The 16,916-nt window shown below is 37.1% G+C and overlaps 2 long non-coding RNA genes across 3 annotated transcripts in view; one reads left to right on the top strand and one right to left on the bottom strand.

The window, feature by feature from the left end:
• Positions 1 to 1,373: 1,373 nt before the first annotated feature.
• LOC139999387 (uncharacterized) overlaps positions 1,374 to 16,916 on the bottom strand; it is a 37,788-nt gene continuing 22,245 nt past the window's right edge. The window contains exons 4-6 of one of the 2 annotated variants that reach the window (XR_011804824.1): positions 9,190 to 9,251; positions 2,455 to 2,513; positions 1,374 to 1,867 (exon numbers count right to left, since the gene is read on the bottom strand). This is a non-coding gene — a long non-coding RNA (uncharacterized lncRNA). Of the gene's footprint in view, positions 1,868 to 2,454; positions 2,514 to 6,498; positions 7,822 to 9,189; positions 9,252 to 16,916 lie in introns of those variants that run through there. The other variant, XR_011804822.1, reaches the window with a different exon arrangement.
• LOC139999388 (uncharacterized) lies at positions 7,792 to 15,741 on the top strand. Its single transcript, XR_011804825.1, has 4 exons — positions 7,792 to 7,929; positions 8,474 to 8,555; positions 11,503 to 11,575; positions 13,112 to 15,741. It is a non-coding gene; the product is annotated as an uncharacterized lncRNA (long non-coding RNA).

Raw genomic sequence — 16,916 nt, 5'->3', positions numbered from 1 at the left:
GAATCTTCATTATTTACTGGATGCAGGGGGGAACTGAAGATAAGGAAAAGGCTGAGGTTCTTAATGCCTTCTTTGCATCTGTCTTTACAGACAGATGTCTTTACTAGCCAGACCACTTATCCTTGGCATACTCAGCCTCCCAACCTGGAAGTCTGGGATGAGGAATAGAAGAAACCCCCCACAGTTCAGGTGGGAACAGAGACCTGCTGCTCCACCTGGACCGTCACAAGTCCATGGGACCAGAAGGGATCCACCCGAGCTTGCTGAGGGATTTAGTGGGTGTGATTGTTGGGCCACTTTCCATCATCTATCAGCAGTCAAGGTCAACCTGAGAGGTGGACCATGATGACTGAGATGACTGGAGACTTGCTAATGTGATGCCCATACATAAGAAAGGTCGTAAGGAACACCCAGGGAACCACAGACCTGTCAGTCGGACCTTGGTGCCAGGAAAGGTGATGAAACCAGTGATCTTGAATGTAATCACACAGTATATGCTAGACAACCAGGGGATCAGGCCCAGTCAACGTGGGTTCATGAAAGGTAAGTCCTGCCTGACCAACCTTGTCTTCTTCTACGACCAGGTGACCCATGTGGTGGATGAGGTGTTGATGTAGTTTGCCTAGACTTCAGCAAGGCCTTTGACATGGTCTCCCATAGTATTTTCCTGGAGAAGCTGGCAGCCCATCGGTTGGACAGATACACTCTTTGCTGGGTTAAACACTGGCTGGATGGCCAAGCCCAGTGAGTGGTGGTGAATGGAGTGACACCCAGTTGACTACTGGTCACCAGTGGTGTTTTTCCACTGGGGGCTGGGGCCCATCTTCTTTAATATCTTTATTAAAGATATTAAAATAAAGATATTAAAGATATTAAAGATTATTAAAAGATTATTAAAATTAAATTAAATTAATTAAAATTAAATTAAATTAAAGATTATTAAAATTAAAGATATTAAAGTGCACAGCTACATGGCTAGTGTAGCTGTGCACTGCATCAACAAGGTTCAAGTAATTCAGGTCAGTCCCTTTCTGCTTTTACTCCCCAGGTTTGGCTTGCAGGATCTTTTATCTGTCTTACAACATGCACTAACTTGCATAAAAGAAACTTGATCTTTCTCTGAACTGTATTTTTGGAATCTTTTTATATTAAAGACTTTAAAAATGAAAATATAAATATTTTTTCATTTTTTCTGCTTCTTCCTCTTCCATACTCTATTAGTATCCATTTTATAAGAGAATAATCTCAAGAAGTCAGTCTCTGAAAACACAAAAAGCTGCAAGTTTCAGATCTATGTTTGATCTGTGAGAGTGTGTTAGTTACACTTCTCACTTGTCAAAAGGAGAAAAATTTTAACCTCTCCCTATTTTTCCTAGTACTTGAACCTATTAGAATGATTATCACAACTAGAATGATTATCACAACTTTAACCCAGATTCATGAAGCTTTGTACTCCCTTACACTTTTCAGTGGAAAAACTTTGCTGATTTAAATGAGCCTTCAGTGAGCTGAAGTCTCACTCTTTCAAACTTCAAAACTTCAAAAGCAAAGAACAATCAAGGAAAGAAGTTGGCACTCCTCTGCAATTGTGCATCTGTTGTATTGAATAGTCTTCACATTAATCTGAATAATAATCCTTTCCAATTTGCTGATAAAGTGACATTAAAGGCAGTGACACATTCAGCTTGGCCCCACAATTAATTTTTTGGCACTTTAGAGTTAATGCATCATCTCTGCAGAGCCTCTTCCAATAAAGTTTTTGCTGGCAGCAGTGTCTGTCCTTGTGAGGCATTAAGATGGTGAGAGGAGTCTCATGATGTAAAGGACAGCAGTGAAATTGCTAGACTGTCAGCCTGATGAGATCTTTCTGAAAAGAGCAAACAGTTCTGATTTAAATCCAGCTGGAATGTCATAGAGTTTAACTCACAACACATTGTTTATCTCACTCACAACACATTATGTTAATTAGATGGTGACAGCATCAGAAAAAAAATCAAAACAAACAAACAAAATCTTTTCTACAGGGGATGGTTTAGGATAGGATAAGACAGTGACACATGAAAACCTCTGAACAAAAGTACATCTGTTATTTGGCAGATTAAAATATTAAGGATTTGTCCATATATTTGTTGTTGTTGTTGCTTGTTTGTTTAGTTTGTTTTTATCTCATATACATACTGTCTGCATAACCATTTATTGCTGACAAGTTTTCACAAAACAAAAGCCAGCATAGACAGTACCGGGCAAGGAAGAGCAGAACTTTCCTGTCTCCTTCTGTGCCTAATGGCAAACAAAGAACTGTCTCACTGAGTCAACAGAGTCACACTGGTGTAAAATTAGGGAAAGCAAGGGGAAATATAGGCTTTGTGAACTATAAAATCTGGAGTCTAAAAGCTGTCCATTTGGCTCAGTGAACTAATACTGTAATCTCTCTGACTGCTAGTGAATACTCACCAAGTCAATGAAGAGCTCACATTGTCACCTGTGGATCAGCTAACAGCTCTTGATGTATGCTACAGAGAAATCATCAGATGTTACTGGAAAGAGTACTTGAGCACTTTACAATAATATTTAATTGTTTTTTAAATAATTTAAGATGTAAAGACAATAATTTAAGATGTAGAGACAACTACAGAATGCTGTAGAAGCCAGCAGGGGATGGGAAGGACTGAATTTGCTGGTGACCATGCAGAACATAAAACAAATGGAAATGTATCGTGTTAACAGGGAAGTAGGTGAAGTAGAGAATGCCTCTTAAGGATTACAAGCCACATGCCAGTAAGGGAACACAGTCAAAAGCAAGAAGGAAATGTACTGTTTTTTGAATCTGAAATGTCTCACTGCATGGTAGCCTGTTAGTTCAGCATCACCAACAGGCATCAGCTGCTTTGTCAGATTCTGTTTTCCATCTTCCTGAGCATGTGGTGTGCTCCCTATGAATATTTTCAACATGTTGATTCCAGACCAGCTGGCACAGTACTTGCTGCGTATTGAATGTGGCAGACATACAAAATTGTTTCCAACATAGTGAAAGGGCCCTCAGTAAAAAAAGTGGATGCTTTAAAAGAGGATTGTTTTGTCCTTCAATCCTTTTTGATAGTCAAGCAAGCTGTAAGTAGGAGCTCTATGGTTACCAATGGTTACTCAATGAATAGTGCACTGGCTCTAGAAAGTTTGCTGAGATTCTCCAAATGCTCTACCAGAGCATGTGCACCAATTTATTTATCACCCAGTTTCAATAAATAACTTATCTCATGAAGCAGAAAGAATAAAGTAGACTTAGGAAAATCTTATATATATATATACATGTATATATGGAATAAATAGAAAATTTTAAAAACACATACAAGCTCATTGTAATTTGTGCCATATACACATTAAGCACAGACTCTCTCAAGAGAGGTTTGCTGCCTGCCTGTGGCCCGTATTCTTGACATCACAAGGAGGCTACTGAGACTGGTCAAGCCAGGTGGTTACAGCTGAGGCCATGACAAAGAGACTCGGAAACATCAAAAGGGACTTTATGTCCTTTGGAATGATGCTGAAGAGATCAGGAACACAAGCAGTGTTCTCATCAATCCTTCCAGCTGGAGACTGGGATCAGAGGAGGAGGCAGTGTACGGATCAGGTGAATGATTGGCTGCATAGCTCATGCCACAATCAAGGTTTCAGGTTCTATGATCTTGGCATGCTTTTGAGAGACGGAGCATTCTGACACAGGAGGGGCACACCTGACCACATGAGGCAAGAGCAGTTCGGGTAGCATGCTGGCTGGATTCACTAGCAGGGCTTTAAACTAGATTCGGAGGGGAGCAAGTAATATTGGGGGAATTCACATCAAATTGTAATTATGAATACTGTAATTCTGGTTATGGCCATACTACTTGTTTGCAGAAAACAGGAAAGAGTCATGACAGTTTTATAGAAACATGTTCTGTTGTATTTAGGAAATTTACTGATTTTGTAAACACAAACCACTAAAAAATCTTAGTTAAATGGCTTATAAATGTGAAAGTAACTGTCAAAATTAATTGATTTTGTGTCTAAGGATAAACCATATGCCCTCCTGCACAGCAATGAAATTAGATTAGTTTCTGCAGAAGTACAGGAGTAAAATTCTCTGAAAAAAAACTGTCCTCTATGCAGAGTTGATTTAGTGGGACAGTTTCTACCTTTTCTGACTACTTTATTGTCTATTCTTCTGTACAGTAAGACAGAAACCAAATATCAGGGTGCAAAGACGATCCATACTCTAATGAACAAAAATTCCTTTCCATTTCCTCATATAGTCAAAATTTCAGTGACAGAACTGTAGAGCTGCAGAGAACATTAACCTTCCAGGAATGACCCTGTCAGACATACAACCACTAGGTCAGGTAGGACCTGATTCCCAGCACCTTTATGTGGCAGCATTAGACTGCAGTCATGAGGTCTTCATGCAGAACCAAATTCTCCATTATTTGTCTTTTCCTACACTCTAAATCCTGTCTTTCCTCATGTTTTTCCTTATAATGAATAAAGACAACAGGAATAGACAGAGAATTTGGAAATTTTCTCTTGCTCAGCCAAGACTTCAGCACTTATGTGAGAAAGAAGAGGAAATGAGAGGCAGATAGTAAACAGGCTGGGGAAGCTGCAGTGGAACACATTCAGAAGAAAGAGTGATGGATTAAGTCTTAGCATGGTACTCTACAAGTCATTCTTATAGTGTCACAAGTCTATCCGTTGATAGTTACATAGCAGATCCTAACAGGATTTATAATACGTGGAAATTCCAAATTCAAATACATCATTTGTCCAATAAATTGAATTATAGTCTATTGGTGCTGCAGAATGATAGCTAGCAGAACAACTCATATTTTTTTAAGCTTCTTAATGCAAGGGCAGAATGTTTGCCTACCCAGATTTTTAATATTTTCTGTATATGTTAAAAAAATGGAAAAAAAAAAAAGACAAATTTATGTGTACCTTGGTTCCTTTTATTTACTGCTTCAATTTTCAGCTCCTTAACTGGGCTTTTGCTGTCACTGTCGCTCTACAGGTTTAAATCAACTGTCCCAGGTATGTGTAGTGGCAAGGCTTTTGTAGTGGGGGGCATAGGGGTGGCTTCTGTGAGAAGAATCCTGAAGCTGCCCCATGTTAGATAAGGGGCCGACCGCTGGCCAGAGCCAAGACAATAAGCGATGTCATTTGCATTTCTGTGAGAACAGATTTAAGAAATCAAAAAGAAGAAGTGATGAAAAACAAAAAGAGGTGATGGGCACATCACCAGAAAAAGAGGTAATGGGCACAAACGGGAACACAGGAACACAGGGGCTTCTCTCTGAGCATCAGGAAGCACTTCTCTACTGTGAGGGTGATAAAGCACTGGCATAGGTTCTCCACAGAGGTTGGGGGGTCTCTTTCCTTCGAGACCTTCAAAAGCCTTCTGGATGTGGTCCTAAGCAACCATCTTGAGCAGGGGTTTGGACCAGATCACCTCTAGAGGTCCCTTCCAACCTCAACCATTCAGTGATTTTGTGAGATAAAAATGAGACACTTTGCCCAGTGATTTTGTGCCTTCATTGGTGAAAACATGTAATTTTGAGAGAAATATAAGTTCTGTTCCAGGCTCTGGGAATAATACAATTAGAATCTAATTAGAGACAAGAATCTAATTAGAAAAATAAAATGGAAATAAATGGAAATTTAAAATATTATTCTATATTGTTTTTCAACATTAATCTCTTTCTTGAGACGAGCCACACATGACAAAGAACTTGTCACAATTAGTGGCTTAAAACTCATCTGATTTGACTTAAGTTGTTCTGTATCACTCACACTAGCTCAGAACCTAAGAAGAAGAAATTTATGAATCTGAAGCTTTCCTGTTGTAAGACACTTTCTTACAGTTGAGATGCAACAACTAACAGTATGATGCTCTTGCCTCCTTTTTATCAGACCACAGCCCCAGTTCACACCCAGCACAGTTGGGTAATCAGTTAAAGAAGTGATTTCTGGTTCTTTATTGGACTACATTACTGTGTTACCTGATATACAGATGAATTTGAATTAACCATGTGCTATATTGTATAGGACAGTTTAAAATCTTTAGTGTCTCTAGGCAATGGAGTAAGACAAAAATGAGAAAACCCCTCACAGTTCTGATTCAGGTTTCCAGTAAAAGTTCCAGTCCCCTTTTCCGAAACTCCTCTTTGAATGTCATCACATTTCAATTCAATTCTTAATATTATCCCAGTGTCATGGGTGCACTTGGTTTCCTGCTGACCTTGTATCTGACTCCTAGTCTTACTGTAAGTTTATATTGCAGGAGTACATTTTTTTTTCTTTAGAACTTTTTTTAAATCCTTTACTATTTTCGCTGCAATACTTCAGATCTCCAAGTCAGATCTACAGCATGAAAAACTTTAGTCTAAAAAAGATAAAAGCTCCTAACTGTCACAAATAGGATTTTATTGCAGAAACTCTTGGGCAACTTAAATAGACAATACGACGAGACCAGGATGAAATACTGTAAAGTATTTATTGTAAAGTATTGTAGATGCACTTAGAAAGAGTAATCTTTTATTTTTTTAAGGTGACAGCAGTTTCTCTTCTGAGGGCTAAATGTTTCTTTGACATCTTAAAGCATTATACTTTCTAAAAATATTTTTTAATTAGTCCTCTTGCCTACTGTCTGTAGGATCTCAGAGAATAGAATGTATATATATTAGAAGGAGGAAAATAAATCATTGTCTCCTGTGATTTTGATATCACTTTTATTAACGTGTAGTCTTAATCTCTCTCTCACGAAAGCCTTTGAATCACAGTTTGTAATGATGGCCTGATGACTCTTGTGATGAATGATTCTCACTGAGTTCCTCTATTCTAACAATCATGTAGTGTGCTTCAAGACATGTTCTTTGTTTTAATATACTTCCTAAATGTACTTGATTTCATAGAGCTATCTAGAATGAGTGCTTGGTTTAAAACAAACCACCCAGTACATCATGAAGTACAGACAAAAATCAGAACAGTCGCACACATGATAGAGACCTTCAGTCATCATGAGGTTTTGGTCTGCAGTGTGTTCCATGAGTGGTAGCACATTTTCAACGAAGCATTGTGGCTTTTCTCCAGTTCCCTAAAATGTGAATATACTGACTAGTAGAGAACTTCCATGTGGAACTAAAAAATCTGGATGATATCACCAGCAGTAAAAGGTAAGGAGTTATGAGAAGATTAAAATATCTTTATGAGTTTATGGTATTTAACCTCAGTCAGTGTTTTATGGGTATCCAACCTTTTTGGTTTTTGCTTTTATCTAAGGTAGTTGGCTCAGAAATTGCAGAGTCCAAGAAATAGTTTAGCAATAAATAAATCCTGTTAAAATTCTTAGACCTCATTTACTTCATTAACTGACAACCATTCTTTATTTCCTCTTCATCCAAAGCAGCCTGAATGCAATAAAATTCCATGCATTCTACAACTAAAAACAAATTTAAAGATAACAAAAATAAAAACAAACAAACAAAAAATGAAACCAAACCAACAACAACAACAAAAAATACAAACAAAAGGCAATGAAAAAACAACCCCCATTTTTTCCATTTTTCAGAGATTTTTGAAGAGGATAAGGAACTTTCATGAAAGGACAGAAAACCCTGAAAAGACTCTCTGGGAGTCCTTTCAATTATTATCTTTTTTTCATTGATGATTTCATTAATGGAAGAATTAGCTGTGTTTGAAGGTATGCAACATTTGTTCTTTTTTTTTCCTTTTTTTTCCAGATCTGTAGAGAATGGTTTACCAAGCTCTGCTGCAAGTGACAAGTTGATCGAGCTAGGAAAAAGAACATTTCATCAAGTCTTGGCAAAATAATTTTACAGTCATTTCTACAGTACTAAATTTCTTCCAGTACGAGAGAACAACAGTTTTCCCTGCACTGAGGTAACTTATGTTTGTGTATGAGTTTCAGCATTGGTTCATTTTGATTTATACAATAATTTAATTTCCCTGTTATGAGAATAAACAAGGAGAAATATTAGATCATGGCAATGGACCTTTTGGTAGGAATGAATATAATACTTATATAGAACAAAATCACTTTTTACAAGTTCTCAAAAGAGAACTGTTTTTGTGGTTGGTTTTCTGCTTGGGTCTTTTTCCTTAGGCAAGTATCAAAAAATCAGTTAGTCTGATTATATAGAAGTCAGAATGTGTGCTTCTGAGGAATGGAAGGAATACTTATAACTACAGCACCCCTACCATCATGGTAGAAAAATCTGCTTACTTAATCAGTGTGCAAATTCTGCTGACAACTATGCTGACAGCTTTTTAAGTTGTTAACATACTTCCCAGAAGCGCATCCTGTGGTCCCAAACTGAAAGGAACTGATCTTGAAAAAGAACATAATGAAACTGCATTATTGTTTCAAATATTACACTTAAAGTCATTTTTCCTTCTTTCCTTCATCTTTTTTCTTTCTTCTCAGATTCAACCTGTTGACCTCAGAGTCCCTCCAATCACATCTATTCTAGTCACACTGACATGGAAGAATTTGAAGAAACAGAAAGGTAAGAAAAACAGTCACTTGGGCATGTCTTTTTGCTGAAATCCTGGGGATATACCAAACTAAGTGACATCATGCACCAACATTTCTGAGAGGTGAAACTAAAGGTGAATGACCTGTTGATAAACTCAATCACAAGCAGTTGACAGATTTAATTATCTTGTCACCAGTTCAAGTGCTGCCTTATTGTACGTTTCACTGAAGCACAGGCTGACAGTAGCCAGAGGAACTGTGTCCCCACTTCTCCCATTCATCCATCATTAGTATTCATTCTGAGTTAAAAAAAAAATAAAAAAATGCTTCTGGCACATTTATCCAAGTTGTCAGCAGAATTCCTAACATCTCTGTTACCTTCCAGGTGTCATGACTGCTCATTTCAAGTCAAGAAGCACTCATCTCCCTTAGTCATTTTTAAAAGCAGAGCAGATTACATGCCCTGACTTTAATTTTTTCCCTCATGGCACACAAAGTAATTTCTCTTAGGCTCACAGTAGTTCTTCTTGTCTTCAATACTTATTACTAAGAGATCAGACTAAGAAGAGGAGAAAAAGAGTGTTTCTGACAGAGGCTTTGATACAAAGCCCTAAATTCTTAGATGTTCCCAGCTTCTCAAGATAAAGTACAATATCTGCACTTACTTGCTAAGCAGTAGTAGATGCACAAGCCCAGACATCAGAGATAACAAAAGCATCTAGAAGAGCTGTGAAAACAAACACCAATACAAAAATAAGGCATATTTGTTGTTGGTTCATAAAAACAGGTTTATGTTCTGTGTTGGCCAATAACGAAAAGTCCAATTACATTAAGTATCTAGGTGTAAGCAAGAACTGGAACTTGACAAACCTTCCCCTGAACCTGTTCTTTCCCACAGAAGGACATGCCACTGTGCACCAACTACACCTTCTTTAAGGTTCACATGGTACACGATATGCATCCATAATGATGCATCAGCAATATTCTGTTATGACTAAGTAGAGAAGAAGCTATTGTTTCAAACTAAGTTACAAAAATAGAATACAGAGCAAGAGTAGCTTGGGAACAGAGAGAAGGCTAGTTTGAAGAACTGAAATTTTTAAGTAAAACAGAGAAAAGCTGGTCAAAAAGAGAACAACTACTCCAAGTGAGGAAAAGTCTGCCACTTTCATAATTTTTATCAGTGTAATAATTGTGAAGACTTAAAATTCCATTTATTCCACATGAAATGAGCCTATTTTCTACACATACTTAATGTTAGTTTGTAGAATTTGGCTGGTGTAGCCAGAAATCCACTGAAGATTATGAAAACTATTTTTAAGATTCCAGCTGCTTATGTATGCAAGAAATTAATCCGAAGCAGAATATCCTGAGCTTCATCCTTTTGAACTAGTTTTCAGAGCCAAATGAACAGGTTTTGGAAAACACTATAGAAGCTGATTGTGCCCATTAAGTTTTTCATGGACAATGCTGCATATTCCTGAGCACAATGAACTGTTACTTTATCTATGGAGATGTTCCTCCAGAAGAGTATTCCTGTATTCTCATGTCTGAATAGAAACATGAGGACAGCATTGTGGTGCTTTCAGGGGCTGTATGACAGAAGGATAGCTGTTCTTCAACTGTACATGCTGTACCTCTGGAGCTGCAAAATCCATTCTGAATACTTTTTTTTTTTTTTAATAGAGTTTGTCCCATTCGAAATACATTTTTTAAAATAGTGTTTGCTTAGTCTTCATTCTTAAAATCTTGTGTTACCATTTTGCATATGTATACTAGCTATATCCAGTAACCTCATGAAACCCGTATGTATGTCATAGAAATTAAATTAAATCAAACAGAATACCTGGGCTTAAATTTCATTATTACCACAATGAAATAGAACATTGCCAGAGTTAACCCTCTGCTTAGAATACTTAGAGACATGACACAGCTCTAAAGAAAGGGAGACAGTGGTTAGGATACTTTGGAAGCCAGTCAGAGACAGTTGATGATAATCCAACCACAAAGCAATCTGTTGGGTCCGACATTAACTACCCCAACATCTAATAAATCCCAGTACCATTAAAGTACCCAACAGAAATCATGCAATAAGACTACATTTATGCTACATCTCCAGGGAGTGAACCAATGTCTGAGTGGTAGGGTGATATATAGGCCCAATTTCATTTCTCTGTATGGAGACTTGGCATTTTTTCTAGAGTTATTTGCTTGTGGTTTGGGTTTGATACCTACTCTGTAGTCTCTATGTGGACATTCCCATGTAGTTCTTAGTTTCACAATCTCTAAGTCCACACTGGCCTGTTCACAAGTTTATCTGATACCCAAAGTAAGCTGCAATGATCTGCTTCAGTAACTTGCCCAGTATGTTTTCTATGTAGATATCTCATCGCTCTTCTTCCATAAATACAACAACAGTAATATGTGACCATAGAGTCTTGATACAGCAAAGAAGGAAGCAAATATTTAATCATTACTGTTGCCAAAGTCTTTGGTAATGGTGGTTTTTTGTTTGTTTGTTTTAATAATAAAAAGAAAAAATTCAAGTGTTGAGGCACTTTCGAATGTAATCTCTCTCTTTTTATTAGAGACCACAGTGTTAACTAGCTCTAATGATTGAGATCACATGACAAAAAATTTTGCCATTTGACCCATTTTAGAAAAACTTTCTATTGAGATCCATTACATCATTTTATGCAAGAGTAGCATTTAATAAACAAATAAAATTACTAGAATGGTCTTTTTTTTTTCTTCTTCTAAAACAACAGTATTTAAGCTAATTCAGTATTGATAAGCTTACATCATGCCATATCACAAGTGAAAGCAGATACACACGTGTAGATTCCCTTCTCTGACACCCAATATAAAGTGGCATTACATTGAGAAAAGCAAATGCAACATTAAAACTGTAGAATCTTTTCTTTGTCAAGGATTCTGGAGAATTTCAGGGAAAGTAATATGATTTTCTTGATTCTCAGCTGACAACTGGGGTTACGAAAGAAGACAGACCTTAGTCATGCAGTAAAGATGAACAGAATTACACTAACAAAGGTGAGTTCTAATGCTGCCCACTAGTAGAAATGAATGGATTTCTATTTCACTTGACTATATTTTTATACTTCCTTGGACTGTGAAGTAGCTTATTGTCAAGAAGCATGTTCACTGAAAACTATCCAGGGAAAGCACAAATAATACTAAAAGCAAACAACAAAGCAAAAACAACCCTAACAATAAAAAGGAGCTCTGTCCTGTTACATCTCCAGCTTAGTTCTCTTGAAAAGCAAAATTCTCATTCTTTTAGTGAAAACCACACCCTGGTTTCTGAAAGGTTGATTGCAGTCTAACTGCTTTCTGGTATATATGGTCAGCATCTGCCTTAGTAAACAATGACTAAAGAACTTTTTTTCTGTTAATCTTTAAATAAGTCTGTCCTCTTAATCTCAGTTAGCCAAATGGAGAATAACCTTACCTAACCTTATGGATATGAGAACAGTTGTAGTGCCAGGTGTTACTCTGTAAACTTCAAATGTAATCACTCTTTGAACAAAACTACAAAAATTTCAACTATGGTCTTAAAAAAAAAAAAAAAAAGATGTTATACGTGCCCTAGCATACCAAAAAGGTGGTCAGTTCTATTGAAATTAATAAAATATTGATTCCTCAATAAATTGCAGAGTTACACTGTAGGAAGCTTTTAAATAAATATATAAATAGTTTTCAATATGCCAACTCATTAAGCTTAATTTGAACAAATCTCTTTGTGTCATAGCAGTGCATCAGTGATACAGCAGCACTTATCAATTAAATTACTTCTCATTAAATTTTTAAAAAGAAATGAAAACACAAGAGTTAAAAACTTCAGTACACCTAAATAACTAAACTTAATAGATACAACTTTAAGACAGTGCATAATTTATATATATAGGGAGAAAAACAACAGGAGAATACTTCCCATTTTTAATCAAATGGTATTGAAAGAGGAGGTGAGGCTGAGTACATCCATGACAGATGAGAGGAGAGGGGGCAGATCCTCCTTTGGCATTGTATCTGAAAACAGTTTCTGCTCTAGTTTAGTTTCTAGACAGCCCTCTGTCTCCACTGACCACACAAGGATCCTGGGGAGAATTGAAGTGCTGTATAACCTTTATGGCGTTGTCCCATTATCAGACCATGGGCAATCATAGGTGAATTTCTGATTAAAGGAAAGGGAAATTCTATGTTCCCCTAAGTGGTATCAAGTGCTCAGTACTGAAGTCCAAACCCATAAAGTCCATTCTTCCTCCAGATGATAACAACATCATTTGTTTTTTATAAGCAGGTTCTTGCTGATATTTGATTTAAACAAAGAATAGAAAAGCACAGGATAAAAGTGTGTCACTTCCTTGCAAACCTAATTCTATTACTCTGCTTTGTCACTGTTGTTTTGACCAACATGTTTATTATTTCATAGAAGAGGAGTACTCATAGTAAAAATCTGAAGGAAAATGACATTTTTTCATTGTTTTTGTAATTGAAGTTATTGTTTTGCTACAAACTTGCAGTCTTCCTTATTCTTATTTTTTGTCCTTGTGTGTTTACATCCCTCAGGTTTGGGGTGGAATAAATCATCAGGTGGAATAGCAGGTGAGGAGGAGAATATTGGCAGACAGATGATAATGCTGCTTAGCTTTCTGCACAGGAGATGCTTTTCTGGGCAGCACATTGCCACCTACCAGCAGCTTGGCTGAGCAGCACATTCCCCTTTATGGCTGAAGCATTTCCAACTGCACTGAAATGCAACATGAACGGTGGAAATAACATGCAACACTGCAAGCTGCACTTAGCAAGTGCAGATGGAGATCTCCCTGGGCTCATGCAAAATAAGAAACTAAGGGCATGAGACTACCACATGAACTAGAGAAAGCCCAAATTTCAGCATCAACACTAAAAGGAAATTCAGTCTACCTTCATGGTGCTTTTGTAGCTTTACTTTTAACACCTTTCCATGCACAATCACTGAGTCCATTTGAGAGACCAGTAGCATTAGGGTTTTTAAGTAGTTGACCATGTTGCAAGGAGTAGTCTGATGCTTAGCAATTGTTTAGAAATTCAGACATAATTAGGCAGTTCCTCCAAATATACTGTTGTGCAGCAAATTGTTTAGGAGAATGCAGCTACAACAAAGAAGCTTCCAGAAAAATCTGAAAAATCTACCTGGCCATGTGATGAGAAATTCTAAACTGCGTGAGTCTTTAAAACGTGATCAACTTTTATTCCTTTCTTGCAGGGAAATAAGAAACTTTTTCAGTGTGCTCAGTGACCAAGGTGTATCTAGTTAAGCACATGGTTTCATAAATCCAAGCTCTTGAGGTGCTAGCTATTCTGAGAAAATAAGTCTTCGGAAATTTCTTTATGAAGTCTTCAATCTGAAAATATTTTATCTAAAAAATGCTACTTTTTAAAGTCTTCTGTGCATGAGCAGATTGACTATGAATCTCTTTTGTCACACCTGTAGAACTCTATTTACCATATATAAGCTAACAGTGACAAGCACTCCTTTGCTCTGCTCTGGGCTAAGAGCCAGCTGAAGTCAGCTGCAAGCAGCTGGCTTGGCTCCAGTGCACCTTACACTCTTTCCCACCATTGAATTATTACCAAATTCATCTTCTTAACAAGTCATCAATCCTTTATTCTGCTGCCCTGTGCTGCCCTGAGAAGCTGTCATCAGCCCAAGCTTTTCCTGTTGGTCTCTGCACATTCCCTAGTCTTTCCATTTTTTTTCCCAGCTGTGGATAACATATTGAAGAAGGATCCTGTAAACATCTGTGTCAGGTTTATCATTCATTTTAAATGAAGATACTGTTTTAGTATAATATCCAAGCTGGTAAACTCCTGACAGACTCTCTGAGATGCAGTTTCAGCACTAAAGCAAATAGGGAAACCAGAAGCTTCCTTATCAGTTGCATTCTATAACAAAGAGAAAGACGGGAAAAAAAAATATGTTTTAACAGAGGGGAGCTTGCAGAATGACAGGCAAGTGGAAGAGAATCTACTAGGAAATGCTACTACGGGAGTGTCTAAAAATAAGTATTTCTATTTTAAGATTGAAAGAAAGCACAAAGTACTGCACGACTACGTCCTTTTGTGCAACAAACGTGCCAAAGGTCTATTTTTTGATGTGTTTGTTTTTTAAAGCAATTATTTATACAAATAAGAAAAATTGAAATATTGAAGTGAAATCTGCAGCTTAGGGGTTGAACAAGAGCAATTCAGTCCCTTATCCATAAGGACTGATTCACTGTCCTGGAACCGCCTCAAAATCCCAGTACATCCTACGCCTTCTTCCTCTTAATCGAGTAGCAGCAATAGTTCAGACCCATGGGCCATCTAGGTCGCAGCCAGAGAAAGGGATATCCAGTGCTATCCAACAGTCATTTGCAATATTCCACAAAGGAAAGGGCAGCCAGCCAACAGACAGTAGCCTGGATTTGGTCTGTAATTCACACTGATTAAGGGTACAACAATGATGACCTCTGTCTGATATCAACTACAGAACACTGACATCACTGTTCTATGCCTTAGCTTTCAGTTTGAGATGGCTAGACAATAGCTGTTGAGAAATACTATCAGCTAAGATAGTATATCTTAACATACAAAATAACTTTAACTAAGAAGCAGAAAGATTTCTTGGATTTTGGCAGTCCTGGCTACCAACTTGAAAGGAAATTGTAAATATAACAAACACTCAGGATAAGACCTGAGTTTCGTAAGAGGACTGTAGATTCCAGCCAGATAATTTGATTGAAACAAGGAGCATCCTTCTATCACTAAGTTTCGTTAGCTAATAAATTTTCAAACTCCTATCGAGCTGATGAAAGTCACAAACAAAACACTGTTTTTGGTGGCCTTCCTTAAGCACAACGGCGGTTTCCCAGATAATATTCCTCACAGCCTCCTCATCGTCTAGCACTTATCTTCTGTTTGACTTTGACTATGCTATTATTATAAAATGCATTGCAGAGCACTTTACCATTAAGCTTTAAGTCTGTGAAGCATATTGCAATGATCTTTTTTGCTTGTGTTAAAGGACCATGCCAGATTTAAGAACATGACATCTCATGGCATACAACTTGTCATTTGGAACACAAATGCATGTTGCAGTATGTCTGGTCCAGAAGACAGAAGTTTCACATGGTGAAACTAGTAAATTAACCGATATTGCAAGATGACCTCAGATAGCTTCACTGCAAAACACTCCCTTTCAGTAGACTGATTTAAGTAGTCAGAAACAACTTTCGGAGAATGAACCACCAAAATAAATAAAAGCCTTTTGTGTCCCATATAACTTTAAAGAACCAAGAGCCATATCAAACAGGTTGCACATTTTTTATCTCAGGTGTTCCTTGGTAAAGAAAATATACCAAGTTTATATTATTTCCATAAAAGGTCAGCTTCAGTGAAATTTCATTTCTCCAAGGCTAAAGAAAAGAAAAAAAAAAAAAAAAAAAGAAAAAGAAAAATTAATCCAGGCAAAGTTTAGCTACAGTTGCATATTGTACACAAAAACTACTCTCCGCCTCCCACCCCTACATCCACCTTTTAAAAATCAGCTTGCCAGTTGCTATCTCCAACACATTCCTTGAGAGTTGAGGCATATCTTCTAATTTTTGCTATTTTCTGAAGCACCGGACATGTGCCATTTGCAAGCACCTTTTAAAATAGAGTTCTCCAAGGACAGCTTATACAGCATGCATCCAAAGTTTTAATAGAAGTAAAGGCAAAGACAGCTATTTGAGAACAAGATACGGGTATTGATCCATTAATAGAGTTTTAATCTTCACATAGATTATGATTAGACATTTTTCCTGTTTTAATAATATATTGCATGAAGGATGGAATAACATTATACTGAAAAAGTACATTTGCTTCCAATTTGATTAAACGTAGTCTGTCAAAAATACTTTATCTCCTCCAGTATTCTTCCCCTTAAATTTTTGTTTCTTTTGTTCTTAATAAGCACAAAGCCAAACGTTAGTGCCCTGAAATCCTTTAAGAAATGGAAATTCAATCCTCAGCACACATGCTTTTGTCACATGTTTCTGGTTTTATTTTATTACAAGCCACAGCACCAACACAAAGCTTGAGTACAAGCACAATATTTCATGACTGCTGCAAAGTAAGCAACAAAATATAAAAATCTGTTTAGTAAAAAACTCGAGCAGTGTCTGCCTAGCTATAGTGGTGCTTCAAATATCTTCGGATTAGTGCCAAAGTAGTGCAGTATATGATTTAACAAGCACTTCAAATGAAGTGTTTATTTCATTGGTTATTTTATTTCATACACCATTCCCCCTAGATCTGCTAAAACATTTGAGAAACAGTAAAATGTAGTGGCAGACACACTAAGCCATAC

Source organism: Anas platyrhynchos, chromosome 24, assembly GCF_047663525.1.
Source record: "Anas platyrhynchos isolate ZD024472 breed Pekin duck chromosome 24, IASCAAS_PekinDuck_T2T, whole genome shotgun sequence".
Lineage (NCBI taxonomy): Eukaryota > Metazoa > Chordata > Aves > Anseriformes > Anatidae > Anas > Anas platyrhynchos.
This window is presented reverse-complemented; position numbering and strand designations above follow the sequence as displayed.